Raw genomic sequence first — 27,007 nt, forward strand, 5'->3', positions numbered from 1 at the left:
ATTCAGGCTAAAGGCAAATCCATCACCTACGCCATTTGCAAGCTGCAAGCCTCTTTATACAGCCCGTCCATCATGGCCATCAACAGAGTACTTAAAGCCAAGCTCATGCCGGCACTCAATTATGCTCTACAGGCATTTCCGGGTAAACTAAGCACTGAATTAGAAAAAAATCACTGCAGAGCATATAAGAAACTTTTCCATCTTCCAAGGTGCACCAGAAACACCCTCGTTCGCCTGGAGTCTTCACTTAACCAGCAAAATCTAGAAGAGCTGGCCGCCCTAAGTAAGTATTACTTTTTAACAATGGCGGCACAGGAGAACACACTAAAGGCAGTTTTGAAAGGTATCTTCAGTGAGCCAGGGAATCCCTGGTCGGCCACCTTCGAAGCGGCTAAAGACCAATTTAACCTCGCTACGGATTCATGGAACCCTGAACACGTCAAATATTCTGCCATCAAAAACGCAATTAAAAAACAAGTGCGTGCGAGGTCACGGGAACTGGATCTGGAGGCGCTTGGAAGAAAAGGCTTGCATGAGACTTTGTGTCTCCCGCACATACTGCACACCGCTAAACCTCATCTCACGCAGGCCGTGGGCCGCACCGCCCTTCATAAGATCTTGGCGTACAGACTTCACCCATTGCCCCTAAATGAACTATATGCAGGTGGTCAGGCAAGCTCAGGAGTCCGGGAATGCAGGCTTTGCATGTACAAACGCGAGTCTTTGTGCCACCTCCTCTTCTGCTGCCCGGCCCTGCGTCTGGCCCGTAGTCTTTATCTTAGGCCATTACTAAGACAATCTGGGTCACGCACTGCAAAGGAGGGTCTTAGCCATCTTTATACTTTGTCCACGGTAAAGCATATGGCGGCTTTCGGAAAATTCATCTTCCAAGCACGGGCAATGCTGATGATTTCTACTAGTCGGGTTATAGAGTCTCCTGTGGGCCCATGAACCCTTTCACTCGGAACTCCCGGGACTTATGGAGCAACTAGATAAACTGTATTTTGATTTTAACTTTTGTAATGCTGTGATTTTGTATTTTGGTTTTATGTAATGGTTTTCAGTAACCAAACAATAAAATATCATTCATTCATTCATTCATTCATTCATTCATTCACTGGAGAGACCTGCACGTAAGGTGGTTGGTGTACAGCAATGGAGTAACACCAAGGGCAACCGCGAGATCAATGGAGTACTCCGTCAGGTAATCCCAAATATTGTTCTATACACATTTTGGCCTTTTGAAAAGAGCAGCTATTTCTGATCACCTGACATATCACTAGTTGCCACTTCTGTTTAAGACTTAAAAAATAAGATGTATAAGATCACTTGATTTCAAGGGATCCTCAATTTAAAAACAATTTAAATAGTTTATGACAACAAATGCCCTCAAGTGTTTTTGAAAGTCAAAACATTCTTTTACAACAAGCAAAGGTAAATAGTGTTTAAAAACGTATTGCACTTTTTCAAAGAAGTGGTATATGTGACATGTCCAAAATCCTTCAACACACAAATATGTTTTACTCATTGTAGGATATGCTTATTAAATCACTGAAACCCATAAAAAGATGCACTTTTGTTCTCCCTCCCTAATCTGGCCCCTGTCCCACTTTTGACGCTCAAAAGATTCCAGAGAAACTGGAGGGTTCATTTACGAATTAAAAATAGAGAATTTTACGGCTGCCATCAGTACTTGAAAAAGTATGCCAGCCAGCGAGCGGGTCGGAAAATTACCCAAAATACAACTGTACAAACTGATAATATTAATTCTGTGGGGAAGTTCAGAAAGTAAATAATAAACATGTGATAACACTTCAAAAGGGAAGTGTATCCACGGCTCATTTGGCGGAACTGAATGATCTGTGCTGGCCACTGAGCTGGAAGAATATGCTTATCGGCCTGTTCACAGGAGAACATTTTGTTGCCCACAATCTACATTTTCAGTTCAGCTTGCAAATATTTTCTCAAACGTCAGAACGTGTTGTAATATTTTATTCAGCTGCTGCAGTACGGCCTCACGTCTGCATCAAAAAAAACAAAATAAATGAAAGCTTACATGACACCAGGACTGAAACTAAAATGTCTCAAAAATAGAGGGTTTCATTTAAGGTTTACAAGATAAAGACGTATTGCTATAAATCATCTAAATATTGATGGTTAAGGCCTTCATTTACGTGCTTAACTAATCATGGACAAAAGCGCGTTTTCAGTGATGTAGGAGGCAATCGTTGCAACTGACGAGTCGGGAAATTGACTTGAGATAGTTTGAAACCGCAGAGATGTGTTTCAGAACAACATCCCGCATTTGAGTCACACTGCTGCTGGGAACAGTTTAAAGAGAAATTGTGTTTTAAAAAAAATGTATTCTAAGTAGTAAGTATGAAATACATTCACATACTATGAAGCATATTAAAGAGAAGGAGAGACAAAATCAAAAAAAGGTTACTGACAAGGAAAGCAGCTCAAGGCAGAAAGGAAACAATGTGTCATCGACACAACATCCAAGAACAGAAATATTACCTAAAAACCTGCAGGAGGGCCATTCATTGTAAAATTGCCGTGGGAGATGACGAGTGGTACAACCAGACAAGCTAGTGGGGGACTAGAATGGGATATTCACATTGGAAGGAAATGGGGAACGAAATGTCGAAAAACAACGGTAGCCATTCAGCGTTACAGATGTAGATTCGGGAATCTGAGGATTGTAAATGTGGCACTTTCGTAGCAGACGTCTACCTCTCTATTAAAGGTGTCCTCACCCCTCGTACCAAGGGAAGGCAGCGCCACCGAAATCCACTGACCATCACCATGTTATTTAGAAAATAGCCCACAAAAATACTAGATCATGAATTAACCTTAAAGTTGTATTTAATATTGCAATCAACTTATTCGATCATGTAAAACGTATGCAACTTCCCTGGACTTGTCTAAAGAATACCCTATACTGCTGGGCAAGTGTTTCATATAAAGGTAATTGCTATATACATACTTCTCGCCTAAACATACACAAAAGCTTGCACATTCCCCATTCTGATTTAAATAAGGTTGGGTCCTTCACGGGTTTGGTTGGGATTCTCCTCGCCTGATCTAGCATCTCCACACCTTCCCCCTTCTTCTTCTTCTTGGCTCTCTGGCCTCCTGCGACTTACCCTTGTGGTATCAGTTTCTCCCACTTCTGTTTTATGTGAGGGTGCGAGATCTACCACTCGGAACCAAAACTCGTTCCTTGTGACCTGTTCACTTCCTTTACAGGCCGTGACCATGATCCCTTTTACCAGAGTGACGGCCCATATCCCTAGTTCAAAAGGAATTCGGAATTTGCATTCTGGTCAGCGGTCTTTTAGCAGAACTTGGTCTCCAGGTGAGATCACTCATGAGGCGACACGCATGTTGTTCTGATTGTGTCGACCTTGGGCATTCGTCAGGTTATATTCTGTTGAAGTCCCCTCCGTGTGGACTGAGATCGAGTCCCAGCATTGGTCATTGAGCATCAGCGGCCACAGAAAGCGTTCAGTGATACAGTGTGGAGTTCCGCAATATTCTCACAGAAATTTCAGGAGTGCAGCTTCAGGGTTTGCCCCTTCTTCCACAGTGATTCCTAGAGCCTTGTTGAGTGTCTGCATGAACCGCTCCGACTTTCCGTTAGTTTGTGGCCATTGGGATGTGATTCAGTGGTGCTGGAATTTTAACTGTCCTAGGAGATCTTGGAATTTTGAGCCTTGAAAAGGCGACCTGTTTCCATCTTTATCTCCTTGGGTAGGCCAAAGAGTGAGAAGGCTTTTTCCAGGACTAGAGGGCTACGTTGCAGAAGGCCATGGAGTCAACGACTTTGACGAGGGGGTACTTGGAGTATCCATCGACTATAACTACTCTCGTTCTCCCTTCCGGGAAACTTCCTAGGTCAAGGCTCACTTCTGACCATGGTGAGGGGCATGGTTCTTCTGTTATGACGAGTGCTAGTGCTTCTTGGGCACTGGTAAGCTGGTACAATTGACACTGTCTCACCAGGTTGTTGACGGTGGTCTCGAGCCCAGGAAACCAGACCTCCCTCATGCAAGACTAGCTTTTCGCTATTCCCTAATGTCCCCCATGGGCCACCTCGGTCACTTGATGCTGCAGGCACTCAGATATCACTAGGCGCTGTCGCCTCAGGATGAGTCCATTCTTCAGAGCGCTTAACTCAATGTGCACTCACCACATTTTTGTCTGCCGTTCTCAGTCACTGCCATGGCATCTGTTGGCATCATGTAGAAAGAAGTGCCACAAGCCACTTTGTAGAGCGTTCCCTACCCTCACCAGCACTAGGTCAGTCATTGTGGCATCACAAATTTCAATTACACCGAGTGCCTGGGGGCACGCTCTTGCAGAGACCATGTCAACATACTCTTCGATATTGTTGGCGATTTCTTCGACTTTGCCCGCTGGTGATGGTAGATGGTGTGACAAAAAGTCCACCGGATTCTTGGATCCCTGCAGGTAGATGACCTCCATTAGATAGTGTTGTAGCTGGATTGCCCAACGTTCAATCTGTGGTGGCGGATGGGGAGCAAAACCACAGAAGAAGGGTATGAGAGGTTGGTGGCCAGCGACAACTCTTAATGGTCTCCCACAGAGGTGCAGGGGAAGGAGTCCACAGGCTCATTTGATTGCCAAGGCCTCCCTTTCAACCTGCAAGTATCGTGACTCGGTCGGTGTAAGTGCTTTGCTAGCAAAAGCTAGTGGGGCCACCTCCCCGGTTCTGCATCCTGGATGAGCACGGCAACTAGTCCCACTGGGCTGGCGTTGACCAGTAATTTGGTCCATTTCTTTGGATCGAAGTAGGCCATGGTAGTCTTGCTGAGAAGTGCAATCCACATCCAGGGTGCGTCGAACTTGATGAGAACTCTCTAAGGGTCAGCAATACTGGCTAAATTGGGAATTAATCTGCCACAGTATTTGGCCATCCCCAGAAAGCTTCTGAGTACGACGTTGGGTGGGGGCATGATGGATGGCTTGCCACTTTCAGGGATCGACTTGCACCCCAACTTGATTGAAAACATAGCCAAAGAATTCTATGAAATTTCGGAAGAAGGGGAATTTGTCCTGGTGCATGGTAACACAGTGTTCTGACAGGCATCGCAGTGTGACAGGTGGGTGCCGGTGGTGTTCTTTCGATGTCACAGAATATATTAGGATGTTCATGATGCCCTGGATGTTGTATAGCATTTCCAAGATGGCATCCTGGAACACCTTTACTGTTGAGGAAAAGCCTAAATTCTGCTGTCTGTAGCTGCGCAGCCCCAGGAACTCCAGTTTCTCCTCAGAGAGCAGCAACTGGTGGTATCCTGCAATGAGATCTAGTTTGGAGAACCACATTGAACCATTCAGGTCCGCGATTAGGTCATCCATTGTAGGCGTTATGTGCCTTTCTGGCTTGATAGCTTGATTTGGCAGATGCATGTCGATGGAGAGGCGGATCTTCCCTGGCTGCTTCAGTTTTTCCATGATCATCATGGGAAAAACCCATGGTGTCAGCCCGGACACTTTTTCGATGATGCCTTGTTTCTCCAACTTTTCCAGTTTCTCCTGGATGAGTGGTTGGATGTGTATTTTTATTGTTGGGCCTTGAGGCACCCTAGTCCCCTGAAGAGCTCCAGGAATTGGTTAAAGAGTTCATCTACTTGGTAGGTTGTCACATTCCGGGCGAAAGAGACAATCCCTATTGATGAGGGTGTTGGCTTCTTTGACCACTATGTGGAACATGGCCGTCATTTCCTGGTCTCCTGAGCATACACGGACTGCCATTCACCCTTTCAGCGGCAGCGGGGACTAGCTGCCATAGGAGAAGCTTTTGGTTTTCGTCAGAGACAAGGGGGGGTCTTGGTCGGAGGTATCGGTAGTGTTCACGTTCACCAATGCACTGGTGTCTATAAGAGTTTTGACATTGGATCTGGCGATTTGCACTATGCATGTGAGCTGTGGCCGTCTGTGATGTTTGAGATCGTTGGTGAATGAGATGAGGAATGCTTCCTCTTCATCGGGGGATGAGTCTTCTAACTAATGTTGGTGTCGTTGTGACGATCTCATGGACTTTTAGGAATCAGGCTCTTCCAGCCTCAGCTGTCGTAGAGCTTTAGTGGGGGTCCGTCTGCCCCTGGTGGCTCTTCCCTGGGGCTCTCCTCTGCACCTGCTTGCTAAGAGGTTCAGCTTTCCACAGTTTGAGCGAGTCCTGCCTTGAGCTGGGCAGTCCTAGAGAGGGTGTTTGTTTTTCACCCACAATATCAGCATGTGGGTCTCTGCTAAGAGAAAATGTTGGTTTTTAGCTTGTTCGGCTTCCCGGGAGAGTGGATGGCGTCAGCACGCTCTGTCTTCATGGTGGGGGCCATTTCGGGTTGTTGTGTAATGATGAGACCCATCTCAGCAGCTCTGGCAGTGGACAGATCATGGGACATGGCCATGATCAGAATGGTGTTCAGGCTGATTTCTGGCTGTCGAAATATCAGTCCTGTAAGGGCCCGATTACGAGTCTGGCGGTCCAAGGACCACTAGACTTGTGGTGGTGCACCAGTTCTAGTCTTGTGACCACCACATAACAACCCTAGTGGTCGTGCTGCCCTGGGACTGCCTACTCTGGCAGAGAATCACTGTTCTCAGGTGGTGGCGCGGTGGTCCAGAGATATCTATATATGGCGGTCCTGCCAAGCATATAACTACTTTCATCACCGCCACTGATTTCAAGTAGGTCTTTCCTTCATGACAACAGTGGTGGTGAGGAAAGAAAGGGGGCTCGCTGGGCCACCTTGTGCCTCACAGCTTGTGGACGCACACAGAGGGGCATAACATGTGCCCCCTGCATGCACAGAAGTTCCAGCACAGCATAGATTTTTCAGTCAATGACGTGCTGGAACTTCCTTTGGCGTACCTATTACGGTGCCTATTTTATAGGCATCGCCCAATGGCAAAGGGAATGCATGCCAATTACTAAAAAAGTAATTATAAGGCATGCGGTCCTCACGCAGGCTTAGCGGTGCGATGGCGGAATGGTCCCGCCGCTGCACCGTCAATCTTGTAATCGCGCCCTTAGGTTTCTGCTCCTGCACCCTTGGATATTTTATGCCCTTATTTCTTTCGGCTGGTCATCCGCTGTGCATGTGCTGGCAAGTCCGCTGTGCATGTGCCACAGGCATGTGTAAAAGGTGTCTATGGATTCGCTTTGTCGCTGTCTGGCTTGCAGAAGTTTAAAGCGCTCGAAGTCCGGTTTTAATTGCGGATCAAAATAGGCATTGAGCGCCCGCACCGCAGTGTCGTAGTCGTTGGAGGCGCCTGTGCTAGGTAAGTGATCAAACAGTTTATAAATCTCCTCGCCTGCATAGTGAAGCAGGAGGGACCATTTGATGGTCCAATCGGTCTTACAGGTTGCGACTAAATAGTTATCTAGCCTGTCCACCAATGTCTTCCAGTGTAGTCGCACAGTAGCTGGGTCAGATAGCTCGCTGAATGGTTGCAGTGTGCCTACAAGCACGTGTTGTGAGGTCGGCCGGTGCCTTGGTGGGCCTAGCTGGGGTGAGGCATTGGCATCACCTGCCATAGTGGGTTGGCTCGGTACCTGCAAACTTGCGCTTTAGTGTGTAGTAAACGGGATTCTGTGAGAGATTAGAGGCCAATATGTGTGATCTTCAATTACAATTGGTTGTACCCATGATTGATGCTGTAACTTAAGATCAGGGCTGTTAACAATTATAATTTCTCCACTCTTGGCGATTTTTTTTTTAATATCTTTTATTGTTCTTTCTTTTCTATCAGAACTGTGCCTCGTTAAGCTGCCATAGGCAATAGCAGTGCCCCGGAGTCAGCTGTGGAAGGTATCGGCCTCAAGGGTGTTCTTTTGCATGGACTCCTCCCCTGGAATGAATATCAGGGCCTGGTCCAGTACCTGGTAGCCATGGGTGGCAGCAAGCAGCAACTTGCAGGGTCGCAGAGGGGGCCAAGGTGTTGCTCGGCAACTGGTGGCTAAGGATGCAGGCAGGCCTCATGAGGAGTGGCCAGAGGAGTAGCGCGTCACACGTTCACAGGGCGAGTCGCTCCGCGAGGGGAGGTCATGAGAAGGAATCGCGGCGGCTGTGTGGTCAGTGAAGAGTGTCCTCCCCTGTAGGTAGGAACGTAGAGTAGGGCCCGCATTGTGGGCCCTCCTCGCCACTGTGCTGGGGCCTGCCCAGGTAATGTCAGGGCCCGCGGGATTAGGCCTACGGTACAAGGAAGGCAGTCAGCTAGAAACACACAGACACGATTGGTATACTAATGCTTGGTATACTAATGTGGACCAGGAAGACCTTGAGCAGTCTCCACAATTTTATTATAAAGCCTCTGGCCACGCCTGGCCAGAGGATGAACAAATGTGCATTTCTGGGGAACAGTCCACGCTGGGGGAGGAGCTAGCAGGCTGCTACAAAGATCACAAAATATTAAAGCTGCTGTCCACCAATTCCCAAAAGAAAATAGATAAGAGTTATCAAAAACACATTTATGCTTTATCCTTATAATGATAGTCAGGACAATAAGACAGACTCAAAGGAGAACATTTAGTGGGGTTCCTTGGTGCACTATCGCCTGGAAGTTAGGGGACAAATCCTGCTCCTGCCTTCCTGATCCCTTTTTAAGGTGACTTGTCACTGAAGTGTGCAATTGTGCATTACCCTGCTGCTCTATTTGTCTCTTTAGGGCTTCCACAACAAAGCAGAGCACGCCTAACAGTGCCGTAACATGATAACTGACAATCAAGCAGGAGAAAGGAAGTTGTAACTAGACTTACCTTATGATGAAATTCCGATGACTTGCTCCATGGTGCTCTGGTCTCTCAGCTACATTTCAATAGTGCTTCTTCGGTGGCAGACTGGGGAGACAATATCATTGTAGTTGAATTACACTGTATTCTGGGCTTTAAGTGAATGAAGAAGTGGGGGCTCTGAAAGGGGCATGGCCTATGTAGATAAGGACGTGGCTTAAACATGCCAATTACATTTCTGGGATTCCTGTAGTGTGCCACCCGACCAGTATTTTGGTTCCTCTCGGAGCTTTCTCCTATTGCATCCACATATATAACACAACAACTTACATACACCTAAAACCAGCTAGGACTATTGGCTTTTTTAACAGTTCTTTAAGAAGAATTAGTAACAACAATGGGTTGGTTGTAAATAAATAATATTGAGAATGTTTCAATTCTTAAATTGTGCAAATGTGAATTAAACATTTCAGAGGCTTGCAGAAGGGGTAGTGGTTTTCAGAGTGCCTCGCCCACTCTGCTCATGTTGACTCTATCTTAGAAATGTAGGCCCTCTCTCTTTCCACATCTCATCCATCTGCTTAACTTACACCTTATACTTTTCCTCTTCAGTACCCTGTTTTCACTCTCTCCTGAATGCACCTCCTCGGATCTCCTTCACTACACCATCCATCAAACGCACAATGCCCCTATTCACATGTAAGCGCTGTATTTTCTTTTACTTTCACCACGCCAATATTTAGACAACTCTGTATCTCCTTTACATTTATTTTCCCAGAAACACAATTGTAACTGGAATATGGAACCAGTACCCTGTGTGGCCTGCAGAGATACAAATAATTGGATGACTATGTATTCTGAAGACCATTTTGACCTACTGGCAGGCAATGTGAGAAACTCATGAGAGAGCACAAGTTTGAGAAAAAATGTATAAGTACGCCATATTTACAAGCACGTAGTTAGTTTAAACATGTTTTGCACACGAGTGGTTTATATTCAGTAGTGAAACGTATAGAATGTTAAGTAGAGTAACTATAATTATAACGGTGTGAGATTAATGTAGAAATGTTGGAATATATGTGAAAACCTCATGTTCTCATGTTAAAAGAATCATGTCCGAATTAAATGTAACTTTGAAAATCCAGTATTATGTGTAGGCCTTAGGGCAATTCACAGCAAACCTGAACGTGCTGCTAAATTAATGTGAGATAAGGTTGACATGGTTCTTCCAAAATGTACTATTGAACTTAGGGTTAAAAGTATATGCTTTATAGATGTGTTATTTTAGAAACGTATGCTAGTTAAGAATGTTTGCTGTTTAAATCAAGTTAACGTTTTAAGAGTGCAGGGACCTGCTGCATGTAAATCAAGTAGGCCAGAGGAGATAATGTCATGTCGTGTAAATCGTCATGTGCTCGTTAGAGAAGAGGTCGCGAGGTGTCCAGCACCGAGCTTTGAGAGTGTTTTATGACTAAAGATATGGTGGAGTCTGGAATTTGAGGCCCACTGCAGGACGAGCTGTATGCAGGTGCGAGGGTCCTAATCAGCTCGAATGAAAGGGACTTTGTTCAGTGGCGCCTTGCGCAGGCCTGTAGGAGTTTCCAGGAATTTCAGGGGGTATCAGCGCACTGAAGAAGAAGCCTGGGAACCAAGGTCAACTATAACGAGGGTCTTCAAGAGTACCATCATGGAGTTTACCGCGCAAAGATGTACCACGTGAGGGGCGTCCCAAGGGGCGTTCCTATCAGAAATGTGATTTGGTATTAGGGAAAGAGACCCGGGAGGAGAGCAGAGCAGATGATTTTGGGAGCCTAAGGAAGCGGATGGGTAGGCAGATAGGCTGATCAGGAGAGACCCATTATCAGAGAAGAGACAAAGAGAAGTGCGTGATCTTCTTAGGAAGTCACCACGGCTGACACCTAGAGGGTTAAGATCTTGCTAAGTAGGGATGTCATTTAGTGTAGTGTAGGGACAGACTAACCTTAATTTTCTTTTCTGTAATGACTTTGAGGTTGCAACTTGTATCCATTTTGGCAACCCTGATGGTTTTCGAGCTTGTACTTATTATTCTGTTTTTCAGACTCAGACTATTCAAAAAGTTCATGTTTATAGTGATACCGATTTATCTTCTTAATCTCATTTTGAGAAGTTTGTATCTTCAGTTATCTTTGACTTTATATTAAATCTTTAAAACTTAATTTTGGTCAGTGGTCATTTAGAGTGGTGTAAGTTCTTAAATTGATTGACTTATTGCGAGATTACCTTTTACTCCAAGACAGGTACCAACGATTCAGTCGACATAGTTTGGGATTTGGTAAGATAATTAGTAACCAGTAATCCCGCGTTAGCAGTTGGTAGCAGAGGATGGTTATCTTCTTGAGGAAGGTAATCTAGAGAGGTTAGTTTACCCCAAGGCCCGAGACGCCGAGAGACGAGCAGCGGAAGAATCGTGTGCCGAAAGGTGCAGACGGTGCGAGAAAAGCAGCAGTATCGGAGAGTGAGTATAAAAAGGGTCATGCGTGAACAGATTGCGGTGTTTTGTGTTGTATTTGTATTGTAATGTCTTGCGGAGTTGAATGCCTGTAGTGTGAATGAGAGAAGGTTGTGAGCGCGCGCAACCTGGTAAGCTGGTAACCTGGTAAACGGGTGAACTGGTGAAATCTTAAGTTCAGGCCAGAGCTTAAGTGGTTTTGGGTGTATCGAACATCCAGGGTAGTTGTCGACCATAGTACGGAGGTCACGAGGTACCATTGACCGCCGTGGATCCAAGATAGGGGGAGTGTAAGAGTGAATGTATGAGTAACGGACGCTGGTCGAAAGTTACTGCGTGTGAGTAACCTATCGGAGAAGGCGATTGTCTGGAAGTAAACGGAAAGACATTTTGCCAAGTTAAGGTGACAACTACAGAAAGACTGTGGGCGTACAGTCAAGAAAGGTGATCGCTTGGACGGAAGTAATCATTTTTCAGAGTATGAATGGGATGCGTGCATGACCGAGGAGACGAGCTGAGAAAGGAGGGGAACTGCTGCGAAGGGGGACGGGTGACGTCGGCTAGAGCCGCGCTCTGATTGAGCGGTTGGTGTGACGTTAGCTAGAGCCGCGCTCTGGTTGGGCGGCTAGCGTGACGTCGGAGGAAAGTCGCGTACGGATAGGCCAGTTAGTGAGAACGGGGCTGAGATTGGTGGAATATCATCAGGAAGTAAACGAACGCGGAGAAAAGAGAAATCATGAAGTGTTTTAAGTGTTTGAAAGGGATTTTTAAACGTAAACGAAGTGAACATTATTACGGGGAGGAGGCTCCGCCGGAGGGTACGCCAGCTCATTACATGGCAACGAATGTGGGGCTGCATACGATATTGTGGATTGGGGCTTGGAATAAGCTTACGGAAGGGAATGAGGAAATGCAGTTCCCGAGGTACGGGATGTTTAAATTAGAGGTGTTACATCGGCTAAAAGCAACCATGTCCTCATTGAAACCCTCGCCCAGACCAACACAGTTTGAGGCTCTTAATGCATGGATTAAGGCTGCACACGACCGAAATTTGAACAGGCGTCAACAAAGACTGACGCGATCGGTAAGGGCAGTGCGAGATTCCAAATGGGATGAGGAGGAAAAGCGTTGGAGGGTACAGACTATTGAGGTGGAGAAAATGTATCCGATGAGGGAGGTGTCAGGAGGAGGAAACCTCATGGAAGAAGACGAGGAAAGCGAGTCGGAGGACAATCTGATAAACAGATTGTTAATGGATAGACCACCTCCGAGAGTGGAGTTGATAGAAGATAGAGGGCTCGCAAGGGAAGATGGGAATGACATAGAGGGATATACACCACTCCCTATATCGGAATGGACACCTATCAAAAGTGGAGAAACACCTCCAAACAACACTGTACAGAGTGTAGTGGGAAGGTTTGTGGTGCAGAAAACGCCAACCACCGAAAGGGCTGAGTCTGTGGGATTGCCAGACGCTCTTCAAGTGCCTGTTACCATAGGACCCATAGTTTCGATCTATAATTCTGAGAGAGATAGAGGGGAACAACAAAGGCAATTGGATAGGGAAAGGATTGAGATGGAAAGGAGGAATAATGTGACAAATGCATGGAAACAATTGCCAGGTTCAGTAACATGGAATACCCCATTAGACACAACTGTCGGTCCCAAATCAGAACAGGGAGGTCCGAGAGGACCAATGGATCTAAGGGGACCACGGCCAAGATCTTTTTCAGAGTTAAGAGCTGATTTGAGGGAATGGGACGGGTCCATAGTATCTCCGAGTAACAGGACAAGAACGGAACCAGAGTGGGAAAGCAGGGGTAACGGGACTGTATCTCATTGTGGGGCCAGCGAAAGCAGTCAGGGCCGGGAAGGCCAAAGTCAAGAGAATAGAGGGATGCATGTCCTACAAATCAGAGAGAACAGCCGGAACAAAATACTAGGATTGTAGAATGTGAGGAAATGTCCCGTCTCTGGGGGAAAGGAGGAGATGAGGCGGTACGGGCTTTTCAGAATAGGTTTAGGTGCCTTCATCATACACTTGGGGAAGACGTTCAACATTGGAGAAAGGAGAACAGCGATAGGTCCCGCCACGCCTCGAATAATCAGGAATCACAGGGAAGTAGGGAAGAAAGAGGGAATAATGGAACATCTTACCCTGCATCCCGTGAAACTAGCCCGGATGGGGAGAGAGGGGCTATGAGGCATGAAGGAGTGTTTCACCACCCACCCCGAGAAGATGGAAAGGCATGGGATCTAGAGAGATGGGAACAGGGGAGGACTCCCTATAATTCACCAATACCTAAACGTAGATCTCGGAGCTGGGATGGGAGAGATGCGGATGGAGGAGCTAAATTGAGTGTCTTGAAAGCTGAAATTAAGGCAAAAAGGCTTGATGTTACCAGTTTAAAATCAGATGTTGATGAGATAATAGGTGGAACATTGCCTTTGGAAAGGATAGAATTGTATGAACAGGATGAGTTATTGTTCATGGCAAAGGATATTACTAGGAAAGCTAGAGCGTTTCATGAGAAACTGACTGATTTGGCAGATAGATATGCCGTGGATTTGTCTAGGACAAGGGCATTGCAGAGTAACCACAGATTACAGTACGCAGACCAGGATCTAGATGAGAAGAGAACTACTGGATTAAAAACACACATAAGAGAGCTGGTAACAGGGATAAGAGTGTGGAGAGAACTGGATAAATGGGAAGAAAGGTGGTCGAAAAAGGGCACAGTTAGGCGAAGTACAAATGTGATGACCCCTGAGGGAAGGGTAATGCAGATGGAGGCATTCCCTTTGCGAGAAATATCAAACGGAAATTATGTACATGTGCCCTGGAGTAGAGGAGATTTAGCTGCATTTACCAACTCATTTCCGAAGTTGCGGGACAATCCAGTCGAATGGTATAAACAGGTAGAGAGGTTTGTCAAAATCTCGAAAGTATTGTGGATTGATTTGAACACGTTGTTTGACATCGTGGTCCCATCTGATCTGTGGACCCCTTGTAAGACTAGTGTCGAATGGCCAAATGCTGAACCATTGAGGGATGCTCGGACTAATGGACCGTCTGAGATTGTCATGCGAAAGTATGAAAGGGTAATAGCATGGCTGAAAGATAAGGTACCACCACAGGATATAGATTGGGTAAAAATAGACCGAACAAGGCAGGAACCCAAGGAGACAGTTCACGAGTTTTATGAAAGATTATTGAAAACATTCAAGCAATACAGTGGACTAGATGTAATGGATCCCAAAGATATAGGGCAGTTTGTGTCAAAGTTTGTCTTGGGGTTGAGACCTGATATTTGTTTGATGATACAGCAACATTTAATCTGTTGGCAGAACAAACCACTAGATGAGATTTTACGATATGCGAGGTACTGCAGTGACGAGATAGATTCTAAAGCCAAGAATCTAAAGGAGAAATTGATGGTGGTGCAAATGCAGTCCGCTGGGAAGGGTGGCCAGCAGAAGCAGGGGATGGGACGAAAACCAAATGGTCAGAGCAAAGATAATGAAGAAGGGCAGAGACCTAGGATAGACTTTGCCACTTTAAAGAAAACGACAAAGTGTCATCAGTGTCACCAGGTGGGGCATTGGCGACGCGAGTGTCCCTTTAACCCTGAAAATGGAGAGCTAGAAGTAGAAGAACAGGTCCAAGAAGACCCAGTGCAAAAGGTGACAGTTCCAAGCAGTAAGGTGGCCAAAGGGGGGACTTCGGCTCCACGGGCCCAATTCCCACAGCCACCGAAGATAGCAGCTGGAGGAAAGGTCTTTAAACAAATGCCTCTGTTTATCGAGGAAGAAAAGTGTTATTACATTGACCCATTGACAGGACAACGGGTGAGCAGTGAAGAGGATTGTACCCTCGGGGCAGTCCTAGAAGTGGATCAAAGAGGGCCATTTGTTGAGGCAGAAGTGGCAGGGTGTCCCACTACGTTCTTAGTGGACACTGGGGCTACTCGTTCGACTCTGAGATCAGCGGTGGTTCCAGACTTGCCGATGTCAGGGGAAACAATTCAGGTGGTAGGAGTCGCAAATAAAAGAATGACTAGTCCGTTGACAGAACCAGTATCTGTGAAAATAGGCAATCATATGAACGAACATCAGTTTGTGGTTTGTGACTCAAGTCCGGTATGTCTGTTAGGAAGGGATTTGTTATGCAAATTGAATTGCACCATATACTGCACCCCACAAGGAGTGGAGGTACAGACTACCGACGATGATGCTACCTTTAAGGTGGCCAATTCAAAATTCTGTGTAGAACTATATCCTACTCTGACTGTAGAAGATCTTCCACAAGATTTAAGAGATGCAGTGGCGTCAGAGGTGTGGGATTTCACAGGAGAAGATATAGGATTGATTAAAGGGGTAGAACCGGTAAAAATTCTGGTAAAACCAAATGTTGAGTTTCCAAGAACGCCTCAATACAAATTGTCCCAGGAAACGATTGCGGGAATAAAGCCTGTGATCGAGTCAATGATTCAACAGGGAATACTGAAAGAAATCGTGGGCAGTCCTTGTAACTCCCCGATTATGGGTTTGCAGAAACCTAGTGGGAAGTTTAGGATAGTTCAAGATTTACGAAAAATTAACAGCATAGTCGTTTCATGTTGTCCCGTGGTACCGAATCCATCAGTGATATTGTTTCAAATACCATGTCAAGCAGAATGGTTCACAGTGATAGATCTTTGTCAGGCTTTCTTTTCAATCCCATTGGATGAAGAGAGCAGGTACCTTTTCGCTTTTAAAATGGAAGATCGCGTTTTAACATGGTGTCGAATCCCACAAGGATTCACCGACAGCCCATCCATCTTTAATCAGTTGTTGAAAAAGAATCTTGAGAATCTAGTACTGCCACAGAACTCGATTCTGGTACAGTACATAGATGACCTACTTGTTGCGTCAGAAACAGAGGAAGCTTGTAAAGTAGATTCAATTGCCTTACTGAATCATTTAGCTGAAAATGGACATAAGGTATCTCCGAGCAAGTTGCAGTATTGTTTGACAGAAGTACAGTATCTAGGGCACAGGTTAGAAAAAGGGAAACGTAAGGTGTCCCCGGAGAGGATTGAGGCGATAATGAAAATGAATGCGCCTACAACACAGAGAGAAGTTAGAATGTTCCTAGGAATGGTGGGTTACTGCCGACAGTGGATAGTTAACTTCTCACTGAAAGCAAAGCCCTTACAGAAACTGACGCACAAGGAGGTGAGTGATCCGGTACCATGGGATGAAGAATGTTTGGTGGCGTTTTTACAGCTGAGAGACGATTTATGTCGTGCTCCGGCTCTGGGAATGCCAGATTACGAAAAGTCATTTTCGCTCTATTGCTGTGAGAGAGAGGGATGTGCTTTGTCAGTCTTGGCACAGACCCACGGTAATGCCCGTAGACCAGTTGCATACTTTTCGGCTACATTAGATCCAGTAGCCGCAGCGTTGCCCGGATGTCTCAAATCCGTTGCTGCAACGGGTGTCAGCATTGAAAGGAGCGAGAGTATTGTGATGGGACATCCAGTAGTGGTGTATGTACCACATTCAGTTGAATTGCTAATGACCAGGACGAAGACGCAGCATCTGACCAATAGTAGGCTCACGCGCTACGAGCAAGTTATACTTGCCGCAGAGAACGTGACTCTCAGGAGATGCTCTGTCTTGAATCCTGCTACTTTGATGCCATTACCTACGGTAATAGAAGGCGAAGGATGTGAAGACCACGATTGCCTTGATGTGACTGAACTATGCACGAAACCCAGACCAGATATTGTGGATGAGCCATTGTCAGACCCCGATGAAATTTACTTTGTTGATGGCTCATGTTTAAGAGACGATACTGGTCGGTTGAGAGCAGCTTATGCTGTTTGTACTATAACTGGAGTTGTGGAAGCCGCTTGCCTGGAAGGAGTACATTCCGCACAGGTAGCAGAGATTATTGCCCTAACTCGTGCCTGCATAGCAGGAAATGGAAAGAGAGTCACCATCTACACAGACAGCCAATATGGTTTCGGTGTGGTTCATGATTTCGGGCAGTTGTGGTCTCAGAGGGGTTACATGACCTCCTCTGGTTCGCCCATTCGAAATGGAGAATTTGTGCGATTGCTGATAGAAGCGTTACAAGGTCCTGTTGACATCGCAGTAGTGAAGTGTGTAGCTCATACTAAGAATACAGATTTTGTGTCACAAGGTAATAGATATGCTGATGAAGTCGCACGCTATTGTGCGGAACAAAGTTATTCTTTCTCAAAGGTGGAAATAGAAGGTGCAGAAGAAAAGACTGAATTAAGTATGATGTTAGAAACTGTAGACACTTGGGAGGATTTAAGAATAATGCAGGAGAACGCACCTGAAACAGAGAAAAAGGCATGGGAAATAGCAGGTTGTGTGCGAAGTGAAATGGATTTTTGGGTTTCAGCAGATGGGAGAGCTGTGTTACCTGAAGAATTAGCTAATCCCATGGCGAGAGAAATACATGGTCCAGTACATCTAGGAAGGGATGCTATGATGAGAGTGTTTAGGCAAACTTGGTATTGCCCTAAATTTAGAATAGCAGCAGAATCAGTATGTAAACGATGTGTTACTTGCCAACAGCTGAACGTAGGCAAACGAACACCAGTCACACTGAGTCACATTGGGAGGTCGGGGGGGCCTTTCAATAGAATGCAACTAGATTTCATCGAAATGCCAAGAGTTAATCGCCTTCGGTATGTGTTGGTGATTGTATGCGTATTTTCCAGATGGGTTGAAGCGTACCCTACACGTAGGTGCGATACACTCACAGTGGCTAAATTGTTGCTCAGGGAGTTGATACCGCGCTTCGGGGTGCCTGCCTCTTTGGAATCTGACAGAGGAAAACATTTTAACAGCGAAATAGTGAAGATGTTGTGCTCCACACTGAATATCGATCAAAAGCTGCATTGTAGTTATCGACCAGAAGCTTCAGGAATTGTGGAACAAGTGAATGGCACTTTGAAGAATAGATTGGCTAAAGTAGTGGCATCCACATCCTTGAGTTGGCCAGATGCTCTTCCTTTAGTGCTCATGAGCATGCGCAGCACACCTGATAGGAGGACAGGTCTTTCTCCCCACGAGATCCTGATGGGGAGGGCCATGAGACTTCCTACAGTTCCAACTACTGCTCTATTGAATATTACAGATGATCTGATCTTGGATTATTGTAAAGGACTGTCTGACGCCATCCATTTTGTGTCCCTTCAGGTGCATGCGGCTGAAGTTCCAGCAGCGAGGAACCTGTGTCATGACCTGAACCCAGGGGACTGGGTCTTAGTTAAAAAACACGTCCGGAAGAACTGCCTAGATGTTCGCTGGCGTGGGCCCTTTCAGGTAATCCTGATAACGAACACCGCGGTGAAGTGCGGGGGGCTGCCAAATTGGATCCATGCATCCCATACTAGAAGAGTTCCAGCACCTCTAGAAGGAACAGCTCCCATCCCAGACGAAAGCCCGGAAGTGGAAGAAGAGTCGCAAGAAGGGATTGAGGCAGCTGAGGGGGTGTCGGAAGAAGTTGGGAACGCATCGGATTCAGAAGAAGAGCGAAGGCAGGACGGCAGTGAGACAGAAGACGCAACTGAAGGAGAGAGCAGAAGTGAATACGACTCAGACTCAGATCCGTATCGGAGCGACCAAGAACCAAGTGGGAGGACAAGAAATAGGAGAATAAGGCTTGGAGCTGCCACTTGGCCAACAAGGAGAAGAAGGCTAAGTTTGAGGTCGGCCCAGGAAGAAACGCTTACTCCTATATCCGAAGACTCAGATCCAGAAGAAGATATCCAGGATCAAGCCGAGGAGGGTCTTAGAAGATCAAGGAGGGTGCGAGTGCCTAGTAGAAGATACTCTACTCCCGACTGGACCTACCTCGTTGCAGATGTCTGGGAGACACAGAACAGGGAGGATCAGGGAAGTGGAACTGATCAGAACTGACCCGATCATCACAGTGCAAATAAGGTTTCTACTACCAGGAGCGGAGACCGAAAGGTTGCTGACACTCAACATCGTTCATCCTGCTCTCCTGAGTGGAATAAGGAAATTGATTTTAGAGACAGTTGAGTTTCCAGTTTGCTGTTCACGATATCCAATATTGGAGGGAACTCTTCTTCGTTTGGAAATGCTTGAGCGAATAGTAGAAATGCTAGGAGCGCTTATTGTTGTGGATTAATACCATATTGTGAATGTCTTCAAAGGGGCGCAGAACTGGAAAGGTGAAGAAAGTGATCTTGATTAGAACGGACCCCTTTGTAATTGTGGATGTAGAACTGATAGTACCAGGAGTGGAAATTGAAAAAACGCTAACTCTCAATTTTGTCTGTCCACTTGTTTTGAGCGAAATAAGGAGAATAATCCTAGAAAAAGTTGACTTTCCATGTTGTGGTACGAACTGTCCAGAACCTGAGGGAATGATACTTCGGATGGACATTTATGAAGAAGTAGTGTCACTCCTTGAGTCATACATAACTTCAGACGAAAATAAGACTGTTGAAAAGAAATTGTAAAAACTTGTTGCAAGATAACCTAGCGCCGAGTGGAAGAAGAAAAGTGATAGGGGTTTCATTTTAGTGGATGGAGAAGGGCTAGGGTTGTCTATTTTCTACTGGACTTTGAACTGTTTTGCGGAAACAAATTGTCAAGCTTCCAAGTGTTCAAAGAAAGACATTGCAAGAGAGAAAGACTTTGTTTGAAAAGAAGAGGAAGTGAATGCTGGAAGAAAGTCAAAAACTACACTGTTTGAGAACATGGAGGCTGGCAACCCGAACCGCAGGGCAAAATGTATAGCTGTTATACTTTTAGGAGTAGTGGTTTCTCTTATAATTTTAGTGGTAACTGTTTCATTCCTAGCGGGACACGAAGGGGATGAAACCATAGTTAAGGAGGATAAGGGAGTATCAACACCGAAAACTACCATTATTAAAGAGAAGGGAAACATCAATGAGAAAGACAAAGCATTGTTAGATGCAGAAATAAAAAGGCTTCACACCGACGAGTCACAGGGAAATTACAAGTCAAATGCTTATGCTAAATTGCTTTATGAATATGTTGATGCCATGGAAGTAAAGGATTGTTATGTTTGTATGCAATTACCAGCTTCAGTGGAGGAGGGTATCAGATACCATCATCTTCCGTTGACATATGGAATAACGTGCAGTTTATTGTTGAGCATGTTTTATGGACGAGAAGGATTCGAGTATTATTTCTCGAATTTCGACTCGACATTGCCAGAGGTTCCGAATTTCAAGCATTTGAACAAATGGGACTACTACAAAAGCGAAGACAGATTACACAAATGGTTTATTCCATGGAAAACGTTAGATACTTCACATGCTCGAAGAAACAATCTGACTTGTCAAATATCAGAAGTTGAGAAAAAGTTTATAGCACAGGTAGATACTAGATACAGGAGGCAGAAGATTTTGAAAGCATCAGGACAATGGGAAACAGATTGGACCAAGGAGGAAAGGGCACATCAAAGAAAAGGTAGTATTGGTCCAATTGCTTTGGATAAGGATAAACGGGGAAAACTGTGCATACACAGGAGTTACTCATATTATGAAAACTTTTATGTAGGTCAAGTCCATTGTGAACATGCCTTTCAATTGGAGTATTACTCTAAGAACTTTATGAAAGGGATGCAAGCAATACCAAATGTATATTTTGTATGTGGAAGATATGCCTATGTGAAGTTACCAGATAATTGGTACGGATCATGCTATCTGGCTGTTGTCTTCCCTAAAATATATCATGTTGAGAATTTAGACACGCCTAAGAAAGAAATATCAACTAGATGGAAGCGAGGGCTGGGTGCAGCCGAGGTAGTTGGAGATGTACTAGGTGCTGCATTCCCTTTCTTAGGATTGATAATGAATGACATTAAGATCAGGAGGTTAGCTACAGTCGTAGATAGGCTATCTGCCAGTACTGCAAGATCCTTGATGCTGATAGAAGGGGAGATGCAATCGATTAGGGCGATGGTTCTTCAGAACCGACTTGCTCTAGACGTTCTGTTAGCAAAAGAGGGAGGAGTCTGTAAGGCCTTGAAGGTCCAGGAATGTTGTACTTACATTCCAGACAATTCAAAGCCTCTAGAGAAGTATATACAGAACATCACTGCCATACACTATGAAATTGAGGACCTAGCAAAGGTAAATGTGTGGGAAAAAGTAGGTCATGGAATGGGTAAAGTTGGAAGTTGGTTTGCCAACTTAGGAAAGGGTATCGTTTGGTACATACTGAAACCCATCATCATAATAGTGATTTGTGTAATCACTTTGTGGGGATTGGTGCGTTTGTATCAATGTTATAGAGCAAATAGGTTACAGAGAGCTATGAAGAAACAGGAAGAAGCGTTGACAGCGATGCAGGACACTCAATATAAGAGTCTGAAAGCATTAGAGAGTATGAAAAGAGGTGGAACTGCCCTGTCTTCACTTTAAAAGGTTCTACATTTTTAATGTCTTGGTGATGATGACCCCTGAAGGTCATCAAAGGGGGGACTGAGAGAGCACAAGTTTGAGAAAAAATGTATAAGTACGCCATATTTACAAGCACGTAGTTAGTTTAAACATGTTTTGCACACGAGTGGTTTATATTCAGTAGTGAAACGTATAGAATGTTAAGTAGAGTAACTATAATTATAACGGTGTGAGATTAATGTAGAAATGTTGGAATATATGTGAAAACCTCATGTTCTCATGTTAAAAGAATCATGTCCGAATTAAATGTAACTTTTAAAATCCAGTATTATGTGTAGGCCTTAGGGCAATTCACAGCAAACCTGAACGTGCTGCTAAATTAATGTGAGATAAGGTTGACATGGTTCTTCCAAAATGTACTATTGAACTTAGGGTTAAAAGTATATGCTTTATAGATGTGTTATTTTAGAAACGTATGCTAGTTAAGAATGTTTGCTGTTTAAATCAAGTTAACGTTTTAAGAGTGCAGGGACCTGCTGCATGTAAATCAAGTAGGCCAGAGGAGATAATGTCATGTCGTGTAAATCGTCATGTGCTCGTTAGAGAAGAGGTCGCGAGGTGTCCAGCACCGAGCTTTGAGAGTGTTTTATGACTAAAGATATGGTGGAGTCTGGAATTTGAGGCCCACTGCAGGACGAGCTGTATGCAGGTGCGAGGGTCCTAATCAGCTCGAATGAAAGGGACTTTGTTCAGTGGCGCCTTGCGCAGGCCTGTAGGAGTTTCCAGGAATTTCAGGGGGTATCAGCGCACTGAAGAAGAAGCCTGGGAACCAAGGTCAACTATAACGAGGGTCTTCAAGAGTACCATCATGGAGTTTACCGCGCAAAGATGTACCACGTGAGGGGCGTCCCAAGGGGCGTTCCTATCAGAAATGTGATTTGGTATTAGGGAAAGAGACCCGGGAGGAGAGCAGAGCAGATGATTTTGGGAGCCTAAGGAAGCGGATGGGTAGGCAGATAGGCTGATCAGGAGAGACCCATTATCAGAGAAGAGACAAAGAGAAGTGCGTGATCTTCTTAGGAAGTCACCACGGCTGACACCTAGAGGGTTAAGATCTTGCTAAGTAGGGATGTCATTTAGTGTAGTGTAGGGACAGACTAACCTTAATTTTCTTTTCTGTAATGACTTTGAGGTTGCAACTTGTATCCATTTTGGCAACCCTGATGGTTTTCGAGCTTGTACTTATTATTCTGTTTTTCAGACTCAGACTATTCAAAAAGTTCATGTTTATAGTGATACCGATTTATCTTCTTAATCTCATTTTGAGAAGTTTGTATCTTCAGTTATCTTTGACTTTATATTAAATCTTTAAAACTTAATTTTGGTCAGTGGTCATTTAGAGTGGTGTAAGTTCTTAAATTGATTGACTTATTGCGAGATTACCTTTTACTCCAAGACAGGTACCAACGATTCAGTCGACATAGTTTGGGATTTGGTAAGATAATTAGTAACCAGTAATCCCGCGTTAGCACTCACACTGCCTTCAAACTCAACTCCAGGGCTCCTACTCGTGGGTTGTTATAAACATATGGAGGCGATCCGTTCAAAGTATGCACTACTAAAGAGTAATATGGTACACACAAAAAAATACAGAAACTAAACACCCTGGAAATCACTAGCACTCTTAGAGAAGGAAAGATTAAGTAAAACATAAACATGAACTAACACGCTGACATGGATTACGTTAAAAAAATTTGCATTCATCAGAAATCGATCTGTTTTTTTGCCAGTAAAGTTAAGGACATGATTTGTGGGCCCAATAGAGACCCGTTTCAATGTCCATTTTAAGTTACTCGCAAGTCTGTGACCTGGAGCGACCCGGTCCACTTAAAGCCCTGCTTTTATGCATAATAGGTTTAAATGGATGGGCTATTTAAAGTTTGACATAAAATGAAGTAGGGCCCTTAAACAAATGACACCCAATCTCAATAGGGGGTCAGGTGACCGAGCGGAAAACGTGGGCTGTCATTAGAAGGCTCCCTCACATTATACAATTCACAAAAAGGCGAATGAGACATACACAGGTCACCATTGGCAGTTTCCCCAATTCAGGGAGACCCTACCCAGGATCTCGCAGATTTAGGAAATCTCCCAATGACGACCTGAAAATGTCTCATTCGCCTTTTTGTGAATTATATTATGTAGGGCAACATAATTAAACATGAATCGTACATGAAACAGTGGCACGTCATACATTGATGTCAAGACACCATACTAGAGAGGGCGTAGCCTACAGGTTACGGCCGTCGACTTTAAATTTGGGGAACCGGTTTCGAGTCTCGGCAACGAGCTCCACATCCTGTGATTCTGGGCAAATAGCTTAATCTCCCCCGCCCAACAAAAATGAACGCGTCCTCACGTAAAGCGCTCTGATACCTGATTTTGGGTCAAGTTCGCGCTATATAAAAAAAAGCCGAGGATGGGCTATAACACACACACTTTGACCCCCTGATGGCACCCTAACCTTTACCCCGCTCTCACTCTTAAGACCTTAATAGCATCCTGTTTGCGACTGGCAATTAGTGGAAGAGCAGAAAGTAAGCATTGATATTGCAGCTCTGCTTATTTTCTGCCCGTTCCACTGCTTTAATAATCCTGAGTGCAGGGGTTGGAGTCTTGGAAAGCAGTACAAGCCGCTTCTATCGATGCCACACCCAACTGACATACATGACACGATGTACAGAACAGCTTCTTGCTCGTTTGAGACGTCCTAAAAAAATTCCGTTAAAGAGAATCCACTGTCCCATCTCACTTCTCCTATTTCAGCCTTTATTTTGAGCTGATTTGATGGAGTGACTAATTACTGAAAGATTAGAGCGAAACAACATCAATAGCAAAATAAAATTAGCAGTGTTTAAACAAAGTTTCAGTTAGACGAATGCAAACGCTAGAGCTGTCTGCATATGCAGCATGCAATAAGCTTTAAATTCTATTTGTAAATTTAAATGAACTTTATAGTTTCCAATCTCTATTTTAACATCATCAAAAGAGGGAAAGAAGGTGGTGCCTTGACGGGTTTTGAAGCTGCGAGGTTTTATTTACATTTGTTGCACATGTTCAGCTTGCTTAGCTAATGTGTCAAGACCCAACTTTCACATCAAACCTATTCCAATATTAATTATCCTAACTTTATAAAGGCTACAAAATGAACACAGACTAAAATGGGTCAATATGTGTACAACATAGCTCCGCTTATATTTTATAACTTCGTAAAGGAGTTGGCCTAACTGCTAGGGCGCTCGACCTCGGACCTGGGGGTTCTGGGTTCGAGTCTTGGGAACGACGCCAAACCTCCTGTGATTCTGGGCAAATCACTTAATCTCCCCGTTCCTAAAATGAATGTGTGTTCTCATGGAAAGTTAACTGGTGCTATGTAAAGCACTCTGATACCCGATTCGGTTCGGGTCTAGTTCGCGCTATATAAAACTCTGCAAAAAAATAAATAAAGTGACATCCAAAACGCAGTCATCTGTTTTCCTAGATGGACTTTGGAGTCTGAGATGGAGTATGGCAAGCTGTGACCTCAGCACTCTCCCAGCTTGAACACAATTCGGGACAAAATAAATTGCTAATGGGGGCATTTGTAGCAAAAACTCACTGGCTGAAGAGATGCTCCAATTATCCAGCAAAATGCTGCTTGGCACATCGCATACGGGATGAATAAAAGTCATGGGTTCTAGTATCTCCACACTACAATAACAGTCACAAGCCCAGACAGACTACGCAGCCGCTGCTTTCCGTTCTAACAGACACCCGCAGGTCGGTGCGGCGCTGCTATTAAGCACACAAAACGAGAGTGCACTTGAAATACTGCCTGTGACATGCACTCAATGAACCGTAGCCGTTTTAGCTGAAGAAGCAGAAGTGAAACACTTCTGCAAACTCTTGACCTACCACATGCAGCAAATCACCTGATAATAATCAACAGAATCATGCCATACACCGCCCAATTCCAAATGTAGAAAATTCAGGCACTTGTTTAATCCCTAGTAATCGCCCAGTGAAGATTAAACATCGCTGCAATGACAATACGTATACAAATACTGAATCCTATTGATGCATGTGGACTTTTGTGTGCACATGCCTGAATAGTAAACACACCTGCTCCTGTGTGCCCTGAGCCTCCAAACTCGAACATTGAGGCGCCAAATCATGTGAGGTTGCAGGCACCCCTGCAAGTCACCCCCTCGTAGCGGTCCCGGGCGGCTCCACAGTGAACTGCAGGAGATAGGAAGAGCCTGGCGGTTGGAGCTGCAGAGGTGAGGACACTGGCACAAGCACCGTGCCCGCCCAGCTGCTGCACTACAGGGGCGCAGGTTGGGGCGTGCCACCCCTGCGCGGAGCCACAGTACCATGGACTGAGGGGATGACAGCAGGTTGAAAGCGAACCCTGGCTGACGCTGGTAGAGGCCGGGCGGCTGTCGGTGCCCATGGCGCAAAGCGCTGCTCAGGGGCGGGCCAGAGTGGCAGAGAGAAGGCAGACTTTGGGAAGGAACTGTCCACATTCGCCTGTTGTGTAATATCTGGTATCCCCATGCCATCGTGTATCACTTGCTGTCTTCTGAGAATAAACTCTGCCCTACATAATAAGACAAATGCAGCTGATCTCTCATTTCTTATCGGGCTACCAAAATGAGTTCACGGAGGCTCAGCTTAACGTTTCTTTAAGACTGCAGCCAGTACTCTAACGGAAGGAGACGGGCAGCACATCGAGTGTGATATAAGCACAGTCTGGTGGTTTTGTTTAGTGGCCTAATGCGTCAACTATATGGACCTGTGTTCAAGCTCGTGGTCACAGTTTCAAATTCTGGGTGGCCTTTACACAGCCTTTCATCCTTCTGAGGTTGATAAATGAGTACTGTTGGGTAAAAGGTGTGGGGAGCAGAGGGTTGGACTAAAAGCACTTACATTATTTTTTATTACGCAGGGCTGGAGGCACAACTCTGCCAAGTACCTGACATCAGTGGTTAGCCTAACGCATTTTAGTGTGGTGGTCCTCTTTACGGCACTAAAATGCTTAGTCATGCATTTATAGGGCCTAATACACGGCAGCATTGCGTTGCACAAGAAGCCTCGAGTTGGAGCAAGGGTGCTGCCTGCTGGCAGTGCTGTGCTCACTGTGCTGCCAGTGAGCCTGCATTATACAGTGCCACCCTCAAAGTTGAGTTTCTTCACTCACAATAGGGAACACAAATCGGCACCATGCAGCGCAGTCCCTGCCTCAGGCTCTGGCTGCAGTGCACATTAAAGCCGGGCCTCAGGTACCTA

At 45.1% G+C, this 27,007-nt stretch overlaps 1 protein-coding gene across 2 annotated transcripts in view; it reads right to left on the bottom strand.

Moving 5' to 3' along the window:
- Positions 1-26,141, bottom strand: part of ATP13A2 (ATPase cation transporting 13A2) — an 861,654-nt gene extending 835,513 nt beyond the window's left edge. For both annotated transcript variants that reach the window (XM_078642867.1, XM_078642866.1), the window contains exons 1-2: positions 25,841-26,141; positions 8,789-8,869 (exon numbers count right to left, since the gene is read on the bottom strand). The gene's annotated coding sequence lies outside the window, so the exon portion shown is untranslated. The remainder of the gene's footprint in view (positions 1-8,788; positions 8,870-25,840) is intronic.
- Positions 26,142-27,007: the final 866 nt, after the last annotated feature.

This window comes from Lissotriton helveticus, chromosome 5_1 (genome assembly GCF_964261635.1).
Source record: "Lissotriton helveticus chromosome 5_1, aLisHel1.1, whole genome shotgun sequence".
In the NCBI taxonomy this organism is placed as follows: Eukaryota; Metazoa; Chordata; class Amphibia; order Caudata; family Salamandridae; genus Lissotriton; species Lissotriton helveticus.